Raw genomic sequence first — 14,837 nt, 5'->3', positions numbered from 1 at the left:
CTAAACCTCCCCTGACTCAGCTTTGCTCCATTGCCTCGAGTTCTGTCCCTGTCGGCAGAGGTGAGACCACTGCCTGCCCCTGCACTGCCCACAATGAGGCAAAGTGTCCTCAGCCACATCTCATAAGGCTTCCCCTCCAGACCCTTCCCCATCCTCATGTCCCTCATTTGGATGCTCTCTAATAGCTTAATGTCTTTTTTTATACTGTGGTGCCCAAAATGGCACACAACATTCAAGGTGAGGCTACCCCAGAGCAGAGCAGAGCAGAGGGGACAATCCCCTTCCTTGCCTGGCTGGCCATGCTGGGCCTGATGTCCCCCAGGACATGCTGTCCCTCCTGGCTGCCAGGGCAATGGTGACTCCCATCCAGCCTTCCAGGACCCCCAGGTCCCTTCTCACAGCCTCTCATTCCCCAGCCCATTCACAGAGCCAGGATTGCCCTGTCCTAGGTGCAGAATCAGTCACTCTTGTTAAGTTCCACATGCTTGGTTACTGCCCAGACCTTTGATTTACCAAGGTCCTCTGCAGGGCCTCTGCCCTCGAGGGAGTGCCCCATAACCCGTGTTTGGGGCTCCAGGGGTTCTGTCAGAACCAGAGATCTGTGAAACACTCGTGGTGTTCCTGGTACCACAGCCCTCCTGACTGCTCTCAAGGACAGTTCTGTCCAAACTACAGCACACATGTGTGTGTGTCCTGTGCTGGATGTTGTTATAGATGATAATACTAGCTTTCACATTCACAGATTAGCTTTTTGCATCACAAGTATTTTGATATGGTACAACTTATACTTACTTTTAACTGCTTTGTATAATCTGTCAGTTTATGCACTGTTCATATGAATAAAAATGTAATAAATATATTGTAGGCTTTAGAAAAATGTTAAAATAGAAACTAAAATACTTCCATATAACTAACTCAGAAAATAGTGTAAAGCAATTATTCTGTTTCTTACATCTGCCAGCTGGCCTCTCCAAGTGATAACAGTGACAAAAAGCAGAGCATAAGCATCTGAGAAGGATTTATCAACTCTATCAGCACTATTAGGGAGTGTGAACCAACAGGATAAAACCACAAGAAATAAAATACATAGACCTAATTTACAGAACGTCCTGCAGACAAGTCAGAAGTTAAAACCAAGCAAGAGAGTTCCTAAAACATCAAAACCTCAAAAGAATGTTTGAATCATGTGTAAGCTAATGAATATGCATGTAACCCCAGCAATGTAACCGTATATAGAGAACACGATTTTAAGCTGCCTCCGTGCTCTTTGGCCGTTCACCAAAAGCACCCCAGTGCTGCATTGTTTGTCCTTCTTTTATCCTTTATTAAACTTTTAAAAATTCTAAGGAGTGAACTGTGTTTTTCACAATGTGATGCACACGTCCGTGTGTCATGTGCTGGATGTGATCCACACACGTGCGAGTCCTGCTGGGGTTCCTGCCGAGTTTCACACGTGCCTTCGGAGACAGAGACTAACTGTGAGTGAACGCGGGTCCTTGAGGGGTCGGTCCGTCCTCCAGGTGGGGATAACGAGCTGCTGTAGCTCCAGAAAAAGCTGCTGGGATTTGATAGCAAAGATTCTACGATGTGTTTATTTGGCTGTAAAAGTTATATACGTGAGTGTCAGGACTTAAGGAAACAATAGACCTGGTGTATTTTCAGTGGGTGATAGGATCTGAGAAAGAAGAAATAAAGGATTGGGTGAATATGTGGCAGCACAACACTGAAGGTACTCAGATAGCTGCATGGGAGAAATATATCAAATTATTTTAAGAACTAATGGAACTCCTGAGGAGAACTGTGGAACGGCAGTTTGGTGTGCTCTGGAGCCCACTGAAATCGATGGTTCATTATCCCTCTTACACAGAGCATTTTCACATGCATATATCAACATTGTATATCTATGTTTTTCCCATTTGGCAGATGCAAAGACTGAAGTCGAGAAAAGTCACCTTACCTAGGTTTCCTCTGATATGCCACTTAGCTAGGTTTCCTTTTTCCCTTCCTCCCAAATTCTATCTGCCTTTAAACCATAACAACAAAAAAAGCTTTTTTCTGTTGCTGTTGGTATGTTTTTCCTGAGAGAAGTATTCCTGAGGGAGTTGGAGGCTGAGCTGTTTTCTGCAAGTATGGATTCCATGTTTTGGGGCTTGTTTTATGTTTTTATCATTCATTGTCAGACGTTTCTGACAGGCAAAAAAGTGACTACCCAACCATACCAAAAGCTCTCCTAGGTAGCCCTCATATTTTGTCACCTTGGTGTAATCACTAGAGCATCAATTAAACTCTACAGAGGTAATTAAGTTAATGTAATTGTTAAAAAGATTAATAACTCAATTTGTGCATAGAAGATTGAGTTAATACAACACCCAGTTACCAGAAAATCCATGAGGAAAAGAGAGTCTCTAAATCCTCCAATGCCAACTTGCACTTTTGCTGATGCTCAGGTTAAAGATTTGGGACAAGTGAAGAACCAGATTGTGTGGTTCTGATGCTCACACAGTGTTTTTTTCTAAAAGCAGTATTAAAAACCTTTGAATTAATTCATATGGGGCACCCACTGCATCATCCACAAGCACTGGTGGGAAGTTTGGGTTCAGGAGTGGTCATCAAGGCTTTTCCCCTTTAAAATGAAGTGGTGTTTGTAGTGAGAGATGCCATCTTTTATAGAGCTGATATTAGAGGGAGAAACAGAAGCTTTGGGACACTCCAACTTCTCTTGAAGTCTGACTCAGATGCAGCAAACAAGTCCAAGCTGGAAACATGTGACTGTAACTTTAACCTGATTATGCTGATTAATGAAAGGAAAAGACAAATTAGAAATAATCTAATTTAGAGAAATAGCATAGGCATCTGATAACATAGCCAGACCTTGTTGCTTTTGCAGGATTAATTTAATATCTTCCTGTAAGTGCAGGTTAGAGTGTTCTAACAGTGGAGATCTGTCAAATGTTTTCTTTTGGCTGGAGAATTGTTTGGGTGTTGATATGTCAGGGATGGGTGAAATGATTAGAAAATATCCAATCTGTTCAGCTGTGATGGGAACAAAACCAGACTACCAGTTAATGAGAAACAGTCTGGAACAGGGCCTGGATTCATATAGGTGAGGAGAAAAGGGGAATTTTCAGAACTGTCATTATTCTTCTAGCAGAACCAAAGTAACTTCTGTCTCCACAGCTGTTCAGTTCATGCAGATAGCAACTTTATACTGTTCCTGACATGCACAAGCCTGCTAAGGCTGTCAGTCAGAGTTCCACATGGCTGGAGATGAGACTTCATGTGTAGTCTGAGAAAACATTAACTCACCCAGTGCATGTGATGGCTTTTCCTGTGAAAGAAATGTCAGCAGCACTGAACCACTGCAGGATGAGGCATCCCCATCTCCACCCAGGTTGAGTGTGCAGCTCTTTGGGCTTCCATTGTTATTTTTCCTAATGATTTCTATGAATTTGTTCTATTTTGCCTGGTTTCTGCAGGCAGAGATTGCTTAAGATACTGCATGACAGCATGGTATCAGGAGTTCCAGCTCCAGTTTGTCTCCCACAGCCTTGAGAGTACCTTAAGAATAGTCTGATTTAATAAGCAGTGTATTTTGTGCCTGTTTATGGGTACTTGGAGTTTTGCAACTTTGGCAGTCCCATTTTGAAGATTTTCTTCTCCATAGGAAGCGCTAGAAATTTGGTTTTAATTAAAATTGGATTTCTTGCATAATCACATGAATTCAGGAGCTTGAGACATAAGTAATCTCAGCATTTCAACACTTGGGATAAAATATGAGTACTGGTGGTAGAGTGTGTGAACATAATGCATTATGCAGAGGGCTAAAGCAACTCTTGGATCAAGAGTCTGAAGAAGCTGCATATGGTGACCATTACCGAGTTTTGCTTTTTTTATTATAGTGGTTGAGGTCTGGGATTGGGCTTTGAAAAGTAAAGCCACAAGTAAGGTATCATTTTCCATTCTAGTTACTGGTGGTCCGTATTCTGATTTTGAGTAAGGTTAGCCTTTGTGCCATTTATGAGAAACTTTTCCTGTTGATTTTGAAGGAACTAATACTTCAAGCTGATAACTATGCTTTCATTTCCAGTAATTTCCCTGTTCCTAAAACAAGGTCTTGTTGCAGTAAGATAAGGATGACTTGCTCAGCTCTAATACTTGAAGCATGCAGTAGGAGCTCTGCTTGCTATTTATACATTGCCAAATTGATGTTCCTATTTCTCAGTTCACCAGGTCTGTGCAAAGTGTCACTGACAGCAAAGTCACCTTCTCCTCACGAGCTGCACTTCTGCCCGTGGGGCTATAGAGCAGGGGCACTGTGAAGGAGGGGACTGCCTTTGGTTGCACCCACATCCTACCCTGGCTGTGCACAGTGCTCCACACAGCCCTGATGGGAGGAGTGGGCTCCTGATTAAATGCTTCTCTGTCTGTGGAATTTGTTACAGAGCCCTAAATCAGCCTCTAAATTCTGTGTATTTCCAGCTGTGCAGTCTGGGCCTTCCAGAGAGAATCTTTATTTGCCAGGTAATTACTGCTCTCACTTAGAACAGAGACCTCTTTGTGTTCCAACACATTTCCAAGTGTCTTCCCAACCAGTGTGATGGAGAAGCATCTGTCCTTTTGCAGAGGGACAGTGACATCCCAGTGCTGGAATGTGATCACTCTTCCTGTGTCCCTGAAAGGCAGCTTCTCTATCTACAGGATTTGTGTTAGGTGAGTGTTCCCAAGGAACCTGCCAAGCTATCACCAGGCAAAATGTCCTTGGATTAGTTTATCATCCAGGTCTTTTTATAACCCCAGTACTAAAAAAAAAAATAAATAAATACAGTTCTAAGCTGCTTAATAAAATGAAATATAATAAAGAAGAAATAATAGTCTTAGGAAGGGAGGCAGTTCAGAGCTATAATATGAATGGAATAAACTGTAGCTGGTTGGTTTTGTAAGTGATACAGTATTTCATGTTATTTTTATCCTTCCAGTTAAAACCACATACTGCCATTCTTAAAGAGCAGTGATTCTATTTAATGATACCTTTAATAATCTCCGCTTTCCTTTTGAAAGCCATATTTTGGAAGCAGAATGTCTCTCCCACTAATGGCTGTCTGCCAACTGGCTTTCATCTTTATCCTTTCTGATTCTGCAGTCTTTTACCCATGTGAATAATTTGCTCTCAGAGCATGCTGTTTTTAGCTCCTGGCAGTCAAGAAGAGAGAAATCAATGTAGATTGCTGGGGTGAGTGACCAGGAGGTGAAACTTGAAAGCCTTGAATATTGGCTGCTTGAGCCTGACAAGCACGATGAAGTGTGCATGAATGGGGAACTGCATGGAGCCATGAAGGAGGATCAGTCACAGGACCTCAGAAAAGACTAAAAAAAAGAACGAATACATAAGATCCCCTGAGGCAGAAAGTAGAGACTCATGAAAGAAGCTTCTGTGAATATTGAACAACTTCTGATGTAGATTCACCTTTCAAATATTTTACTCACATTTATGAGTATTATTAAAAAAATTTGTTTTTTTAATTTGGTTTAATGTGGGAGGCCACAGGTTTTCATGAAGATGTTTACAGACATAGTATTGAAATTTGTATTTAGCCAAATACACTTTTAAATATAGTTTGGATTTATATGATTTTTAACATCCCAGAAGCTGACACTTTCTCGTTCCTTGAAGATGGAAGATGGATTTGTTTCCTTGCAGTACAAGAATTGAAGTTGTTTTTCTAATGTAACAGCATTTTGAATGCAGCAGATTTACCACAAACCACTATTTGCTTCTTGAATATTATTTCTCATTCCAAGTGCCCAATTCTGTAACCAAAATTGTCAAGATAAAATCTTCCAGTCATACAGGAGACAGAATTAAGGATGGAATTAAGAGTTTCTGCTTTGGATGCCGAGCCAAGCGTTCAAGAGCGTTTGAAATGTTGAAATGAAAGAAACTGTCTTGGAACAGGCTGTTCTTATCCTGAACCAGATTTCTTGGCGTATTTCCAGCAGTACTGAGCAGAACTGAGAAATGGGCCCCAGAACTAAAATTTGGGACCCAGTAGGACAAGCCCTGTTCTATTGCTTTGCTCCCTGGGGTGTTAGAGCCAAGCTAAAGCAAACTGTGTGCAGGGGCTCTGGGATCCTGCCTGATGTGTGTTACAGTGGGACACAGAGCAGATAGATTACCAACCAACAATTCATGTGTGTCAATTAATTGCCAGATTTCCTGGGCTGAAGTTTATTTTGTTTCATGAGACTGGATTTAAAATAAACCCTACAGTTCTTCATTGTGTGTCAGCCTGTAATACACATAGGGAGGTCAGTGGCATCATATCTGGTGCAGGATGGTACCTAAGGGCTTACAGAAATACTATAAAAAACAGAATATCACATTGTTCTGTTCTCCACAATTCTAAAACTTTATAATCTTGCATTTAAAGACAAAATATTGAATAGTGCATGTCACAGTAGGTGCCTGTAAATCATTCAAGTTTGGTGAATACGTAAACATTTGCCTGAGGGGAAATTAAGAATTTTTATTCCTGCTGTGGTAGGAAATGAATGTGATTTGTAGGATTGCTGTTGGTTAAAATGAAATGCAGTTTATTGCATAAAGAGGAAGGGATTCAGACAAGTGCCATCTGCAGGGTTATTTCTGTTGTGCTGTGTAATATATGGCTTAACTATCAACAGCTCCTGTTCTAGGGAGCTCAGAGACTGACTGAGAGTAGGAATCGTGCCTGGATGGGGCTGTCATTCAAGGATAGAGTGCAGATTGTGTGGCAGGTACCTTATGCCTCCATATCCTGTTCTTATATCCTTCAAGTTCAGAAGTTTAGGAGTTTCTGAACGAGCCACAATAGAGGAGAAAAAGACATTAGCAACCTTAGGTATCTCAGGTGATGTTAACTGAAAGTTATTGAAGCACATAAGCAGGAAAACCCAGAAATTTCTGAGTGTTGGTCAGCTCCAGGAGTTAAAAAATCACCACCATCAATGCCAGAAGAGCTGTTGCTGAACCTGGAGCCCTGTCAGTCATCTACTCCAGACCCATCAGCTGTTTTGTGTAGCACAAAACACGATGCCATGTCAAGAACGTTATTGAAGCAATGCTTTAGGAACAGCCTGGGGAAGATCCTTTTTCCTGTAGGTGTCCTCGTCTCCCAGTCTATTCACTAAATTGTGTAAATAAATAGTTTCTAAAGCCCTGAGGCAATGATGGATTCTGCCCAGATGTTTCTCAAAATACAGCCCCCCTGATAGGACAGATAGTCATCAAAGCATCACTGGAGAACAGCAGTAGTTCTGCCATTGGGGGCAGTTGGGTCTATTCCCACCTAAACCTTCCCATTCCCACCTAAACCTTCCCAAGGGTTGTGGTGAATCCCACTGTATAAGTCTCATACAGACATAGAGTTACAGTTAGGAACCAAAGAAAGAGAAACCTAGATGTACAGTGAGAGAAGGACACTCGAGAGGGGTTGTCAAAACAGTGGGAAGACTGTTGGTAGGGTTCACTCACCACCACATGACCTGGGATGTGACTGTTGTCCTGGCTTAGAGCCCAGTCAAGGTTCAGAGTCAAGATTATGGCTCTGACAATGAGAAATTCAGCCATATGCCAGGAGTGGAGTTCAGAGGTGGTACCACAATAAAATGAGGCTCTTTTACTTGGCTCTCCCCTGAGAGATCCTTTCACTGAGGACTGGAGTGCCCCACGGAAAAGGGACATCTTAGGAGTAGGTGAGGGATGGGATCTAGTGGCTCTTTGGCAGGGACAGTGAGGTCAGAGCTTGTAAATTGGAAAAGGCTTTTAAGATCATCAAGTCCAGCCATTAACCCAGCACTGCCTTCTCAGCCAGAGCCTTGTTGCCCTCTGCCTCCTCCTGAGCTGTGTTTGCTGGGCTCAGTGCAGTGGTGCCCACACCAGCAGCATCCAGGCCCCGCTGTTCACCAGGAGTGTAACAGAACCAGAGGTGTGGAGCCTGCACAGCTGAGAGCTCTGGGGCTGTCACCACCAGAGAGGAAAAGAACCATGCCATGAATTTTTCCTTAGCCCAGCCAGGGTTAACACAATCACCCTCAACAACCCCTTATTTTTCTTGAGACAGAGCTACTCTCCTATGTAAATAGAGATTAAGTTCATTGCATCCTTCTAGAGGACCTACTATCAAATTGTGTTTAGAATTGCGCAGAGGTCCGGGGAGAGGGCAGAGTTCCCAGCTTCACTAATGAACTTTGTTTCCAAGCCTGTATTCTTTTTTGTTTTTTTACTTTTTTCTATTTCCCAGAAATGTGTTCTGCTTTTCGACCCTTAGAATTCATATCTCATATTTCTAGCATGCTGAGAGATTCCAGCTCCATACTTCCTTATTTTCTGTCCATGATAATTTAACCTCTAGGCATTCACATTGCTTCCCTACCATCATCAAGCTAGTTGTGCAATTCCTTGCCCATTGCTGTCCATTTCATACTGTTCTCTTGCTGGTCTCTGAGTGTTTGGATTTGACATTCCTATTACTTCTAGTAAAAAGAAGTGACTAAACACCAACTTTTACATCGTTTTACTGTTATATGTTTACATTATATGGCTGATCAGAAATGCCAAATCACAACCTCAAGAAGAACACAACTTTGGTTCTCCGAGCTATGTAGGATGGGAATTCATGCTATGCTGTCACAAAGGAGCAGGCAACAGCTTGGAGCAAGGAGGTGCCTGAGAGCTACTTCCATCATCTGGCCCTGTTATTGACAGTGACAGTGACAGTGACAGTGACAGTGGGGTACTGTTAGTTTCAGAAATGTAGACACCTGTCCTCTGCAGCAAGTAGTCACCGTTAATCCTCACTTTGCTGAGTCACTGGGGAACCACCATTGGAACTGCTTGGACTCAAAAGCAAGTTCCATCTTTAGTTTAATGTGGAAACTGGTTGTTATGGTGAAGAGCTCTTAACTGTAGTCTAATGAAAGTATTACTTTCTGTCATGTTCTCTGTTGGAAATGACTTCCAGTCTATCACATGTTCTCAGTGAGTTGCTACTGTTGTGATTGTTGCTTCAGCAGTTAAACCCTGAATCTCAGCTGACTTCATGTGGCAGCATAAATACAACCAGGATAGGAACTTGCTTTCTAGTGGGGCATGGGAAATGAAGTTTATGATTTGTAAGCTACGATTTGAGATGGTTTTGGGTTTATCTTGAACTCCTCTGTCACAACATATTTGCATTTATCAGGAGATCTCATTTAACTGTCCAACACATCCATGAGGCATGAGCTAAACATTGGCTGTAGGTGCAGGGTTGTGGCTGAATGGATAAAGCTTGTGGGTTTTTTAAAGAGTAGGAAGTTACTTAATCTCCCTTTTTCTTTCTTGTTACAAATCCCTTTATAGTTCACATTCTAGGACTCCTGCTGGGCTGTGACTGTACTTCAGCCTGTTTTTCAGAAAAGCCCTGAGAAGTTGGCTCAGTTGCCCAAAGGGTCAGAGGACAGGCAGCTCTCTCAGTCTCAGTGGGTTTCTTTCTCTCTGATTGTTCATTTAGGGTAATGTTCCCAAAGCCTTTTTTCTGGGTTGTAGCATGGGCTGCTCCCTGCAACTTCAGGGCTCAAGGTGCTGCATTCAGGAGGATGTCAAAGAAGACATGATTTGCAGTGGGTTTCAGAAGCTGCTGCTTTGAGAGTGGCTCTTTCCAGGTCACCTCATTGCTCTGGGCTCACTGGAGGGGCAGCAGTAGGTGTCAGGACTGGCAGCACTAAATCCTCTCCAGTGGTGCAGTGACGGTGTTTCCTTGGGTCAGACAGAGCTACTTTGGCAAGTCCTTTTTCTAAAGCAGAAACTCACCACTGTTATTCCATTGCTGGAGTAAGAGCAGTCTGGGGGATCAAGAGTGATGAGCCTGAAGGGAAACAGTGCCATGAAGATGTGTTTTGCTCTGAAAACTATCATCCCATAAATCAGAAGCTGGATGACATTGGAAAAATCCATTCAACTAAATTATCAAGGGGTACCAGATACAAAGAGGCACTTATGGCTCAGGAAGTTTCTGAATTTCAAGTATTTGGAGGCTGAGAGAGCATTTAAGGAAGAATCATTACACATTTATTGTTGTACTCTGCCTGCTGTAGTCTTCCCTGGGCATCCAGCGCCGGCTGCTGTCCGAGACAGGAGCTGTGGGGCTCTCAGTTTGACCCACATGCCTGTTTTTTTTTTATTTTAATATAAATATAGTCAACATCTAAGCCTATTGTTTAGAAAGGATAGAAATGTAAGCAAATAAGACAAATTTTCTTTAGATGAAACAGTATCTGTGACCATGAAACCAGGACAGGGCTGTGCTGTATGTCTTTGAACACTGAACTGTTTCAGAGGGTTTAAAAAAAATTTTTTTTCTCTTTCAAAACAGAAGAGAATATAGAAAATAGAAAAGTTTTCTCAATATAAACACTTTTGTTTTTACTGCGTTCATGTTTTCAAAACAGCTATTTGGTTGATTTTGAATAAACAAGCCTCCAAAATATGGTGTTGGGCAATCTTGGCCACTAATGTGTGTACGAGTGTGTTTATATGTGTGTCCAACTCTGTTCAGACTGACTGAATTTCATGTCAGGCAAGGAAATATAAAATCTGTACAGTCTGCTGAGAGTCCAGGCTGGGACGCTTTCTGGAATCCTGCACAGATCTGCCCTTGATCCTGCAGCAAGTGTCAGACCTTGGGGAGGAAGCAGAAGAGGGAAAATCCAAGTTGGCTCCAAGACTGAGATGTGGCACCATTTTAGCACTTGACGTGAAATAGAGACTGACATTCAGGAGCTGGGTTTCACTTGTTCTGGGCAGTGGGAAATGGGAATAGGCAAAGGAAGGAAAAAGTGCTGCTTACCTTTTGGCAGGAGCAAAGGGCCTGCTGAGGGCTGAGTCTGGAAAAATTGTTTCTTTGGGCTTTGGTGATGGCTGCCTGATTTGAAGGACTAGGTTTTCCCATTCCAGGGGGTGATAGATGCTCTGGAGAGCTGCTGAAAGAAAAGAATTGTCCCTGTGGCAGGGGCATGGCCAGAGTGAGACATCAGGGAGAGAGCAGCCCAGACATCAACTGTCCCAGAAAGGAGAGGGATGAAGTTTTAGTAATAATGCTCTTGGGCAACCCAGAGGATCTCTGTCACTGATTATGAATTCCACATGTTTTGGGGGTGGAATGCTTTATGGCTATGCAGAACTCAAGAGGCTGCACCAGGAATTGCCAGCTGGGAAATTCTTGTGTGGACAAGAAGCAGATCTCAGAAAAGAAAGCACAGGCAGGAGGATAGATGCTGATGGGATAATGTGATGGAAATACCTGCAGTCATCTGGTAGGAGAGCTGTGGATTTCTGTAACTCATCCAAGGGCCTGAAGTGACAGAAAGTTTGGTCACTGTTCATGTATAGCTTCCAAAAGATTCTGCCTGAGCTAGGCAGTGAAAATTGCTGGTGCAGACAGAAAGGAGAAGAGGGCCAGAAGGGAAGCCAAGATGCCATCAGCTTTGTGGCTGTGACACCTGGAGCTGGGTTTTGATTTCCTGAACTTCAGAGAGGATGATGTGTGAGGCTGAAGGGCCATGTCCTTTTTCCATTCTGCCTGCTAGCATGGAGCTCTGGAGATGCACACTGTGATCCAGTTCGTGTGTTCCAAAGCGTTCAAATTAATTTAATTTTTATTAAACTAGGACACCCTGTCCAGTCACTGCTGGAAGTCTTTTAATCTGTTGCAAACAAACCCCAGATGTTTCTGTGTGCATTATTTGTTTTGTCCTTTCTACATTGATGCTGGTGCACCATGTAGAAACTGTTTCTTTTTGTTAAATGCTGCTGCTTCCATCTGCCCTTTGTTATGGAGACCAGCAGCTCTGCTTTCTATGGAAAAATCCCCAAAACAAAACAAAAACAAACCCACATGTGCCCCCAAACAACACCATCAAGCAAGCAAACAAACAAAAAACCCAAATAAAAAACTCAAACCAAACCCCAAGTAAACACCTCCCCCCAGCAACCCCAACAACCCCCCAAAAACCCTCAAGGTTTTCTTGAGTCAACCTTTTTCCTGATACAATTGCCTTTCTTTTGATGACTTCTGGGGAAATCTGCACGTTACTGTACTGGCTTAGGGTTTGAATCCAGAGGAGGTCTGTGAAATGTACTGTGCTGGTACAGCCACTGCCACATGATTTGGAAAGGGACCACATTATTGTTGAGAATTAGAGTGCATTGCTGACAATAACTTAATTGCATTTTCCAATCTAGTAAGCTGAAAATGTTTTACTTCAGTATGGTAAGAAACTTAACCAGCTGTTGTACAAAGAAAGGTCTTAAAATTAAATATACAAAGTAAAAAAGAAAGGGAGAATATGCAGAAAATTCTGAGAACAGCTTATTTTCTATTGAAATAAAAATATGTAATACTCCGGCATCTCAGCTCAGGTATCCTTGCAGTACATATATAACACTGATGAAGATAAATATTCAAATTCTGAATGCAGGAAAGCAGGGATTTTTTCCATTCCCATTGTTCAGGCTTGTGAATGAGCAGCAGTTGACTTCTTGCATTTTCTACCCTATGTTCCAGCTGAGTAAATTTTAGGACTATAATATCAGCATGTCCCTAGAGGAAAGAGTGTAAAATTTTAAAGGGAGGAAGGAGACATTTACCATGATCAGAGTGTGGGAAAGTGGCTAATGGTAAGTAATCCAACAGCTCCAAAGGGAATTGTGCAACAGTCTGGTAACACCATATTTGAATACCAGGGAATTTCCGAAGTAAAACAGCAGTGAAAGATAAACAGGGAAAAAGACAAGTACAGAAAACAATCTCTACAAGATTTCTCTTTTCCTGCTTGCTGCTCTTTCACTTTCTAGAGAAGAAAGCAAAGAGTTTCTTGTCCTCTTGCATGAGGAAAGGGTTACCTCACATGAGCTTCCAGGGCCATTCAGGAGGAAGGGAAGTTATTGTGAAGCAATGCTGTTTTCCCTGGAACCAAGACAGAGCTAGAAGCCTACATATGTAGTTGCACAATACCAATAACCTTCACTTTTTTGCACCAGGACATGGCAAGGGCTGTCTATGGAGCTGGGTTTTATGCTTCTGTCAGCCTCTCCCTTGCTTTGCTTGTGAAGTAGATGAGGATCATAAGGGCAGCTAAGAACCTGCTCTTCCCTCATTCCCTTGTGGAGCAGCTCAGCTTGCTCTAGTTTTCCATATGTGCTGGCTCTCTGAGATCCACTTGCAGCACTCACACATCTGGCTTGTATTCCCAGGAATTCTCCTTCCCAAAGAGCTGGAAGTGCAGCAGGGAGAGGCAGCAGCACAGAGCTCTTGGGCTGTGTTTAAGCTGGGGCTTGAGGGAAGTGTCTGAGGCAAGGGCAAGGGACTCTCTTCAACAGCTTGTGGTTTCCCAGAGGCACATCCTGCTCCCTTCCTATCTTCCTGCACCCGCTGCACATGTCCTCCCTTACTCTCCTGTTCAGCACTTTGATGCTGATGGATGTCACTGGATTCCAGTGAGGTGTAGGAAGCTGCAGAACTCCAGTGGGGATGCCGTGGGGATGCTCTCATTTCTCAGAAAGAGCTGCAGGGATAGGCAGAGGTGGGGCCTGCTGACTTCACAGGAAAGTACAATCTGTCTGGCTGCATTTTACCAGTCCTGCTTATTTTGGAGAGGAGATGAAATCCAGATGCTGGTCCTGGTCTTGATTCCTGACTCAGAAATTGCAGTGTGATTAAGCACCTTGAAAGCCTCACTGTGCACAGCAGTACAGCTCTGTCATTTACCTGGGAATCCCAGAAAAGCCTCAGTTCTCATTTAGGGGAATTTTCAGAAAATATTTCCCATCCTTGCTCCTTTTTCTGAGAGGATGAGGCTGTTTTCAGATAATCTCCTAAGACAAAACTCCCTATTGTTTTTATATACCCTTAACCCAGGAAATAAAAAAAAAGAAAAAAAAGAAAAAAGTGAAAAGAAAAATGTTGTAGCAGCTGCTCAAACAGCCTAATGCAGACATCACATCTCCATTGCTTGGGGCTCAGTATGTGCAGCCCATGGCGCCTTTGCCCTCACCTCCTGCATGATGTGAGCTTGCACTGACCGATGGCGTGGGGCCAGAACATGGACCAGGGACCCAGAGTGTCGGGATGTTTGCTGGGGGATAGTCCCTGCTTTGTGGAGTTGGAAAGCAGGGTGTTAGAGACTGGAGAAGCATGTAGAGGGCTTGGAAGAGAACACACAGTTAAGCTTGTATGTTTTGCCAACATTTAAATAGTTATTTATCTGGATCCCTCTCCAACATGGAGAGCAGCCCATGAGAGAGCCTGTGCTGAGCACGTTACTCTGCCTGCGTGCAGACCTCTGCCCTGCCCTGTATCAAACTTCATGAGGTTTCTGGTCAAGTTCAGCAAGGTCCCTGTGGATGATGATCTGCTGCTTGTCAGCCATTCCCCTTAATTTAGTCCAAGCCAGAGATTTGCTGGTGTTGCATTTTCATCCTCATTGATTTCCTTTTTGACTTCCAAACTGAATTTCAATAGTGCTGTTTTTTGTAAACATCTTTCTAGGGTTTTTGGCATTAAAGAGTTTGGGATTTGAGCATATTACTTCCCTCTGTGAAGATCCCTGGCAAAATCACTCCTCAGCTTCCTCAGCTGATGTGCTTCACTCGTGTGTTCAGGGTGGCTCGTGTTGCTCTGTGCTGGGGAGACCAAGAGACTTCCAGCCTGCACAGGACTCAGTGAGCAAACTGATCCAGGCAGCTCTTGAATGAGCAAGGCAGTGAACCAGTACTCACTGGCTGGGGCTCCCTGAGGTCATATAAAACACATGATGGCAGC

General features: G+C 43.1%; 1 protein-coding gene across 4 annotated transcripts in view; it reads left to right on the top strand.

Moving 5' to 3' along the window:
* Positions 1-14,837, top strand: part of GGT5 (gamma-glutamyltransferase 5) — a 37,219-nt gene that overhangs the window by 976 nt on the left and 21,406 nt on the right. The window contains exon 2 of one of the 4 annotated variants that reach the window (XM_086855752.1): positions 41-1,478. The gene's annotated coding sequence lies outside the window, so the exon portion shown is untranslated. The remainder of the gene's footprint in view (positions 1-40; positions 1,479-14,837) is intronic. The other 3 variants (XM_086855754.1, XM_086855753.1, XM_086855755.1) reach the window with 3 other exon arrangements.

Source organism: Cyanistes caeruleus, chromosome 18 (assembly GCF_971803275.1).
Source record: "Cyanistes caeruleus chromosome 18, bCyaCae1.hap1.1, whole genome shotgun sequence".
NCBI lineage: Eukaryota > Metazoa > Chordata > Aves > Passeriformes > Paridae > Cyanistes > Cyanistes caeruleus.
Note: the sequence above shows the minus strand (reverse complement) of the source record. Positions and strands in the feature narration are given on the sequence as shown.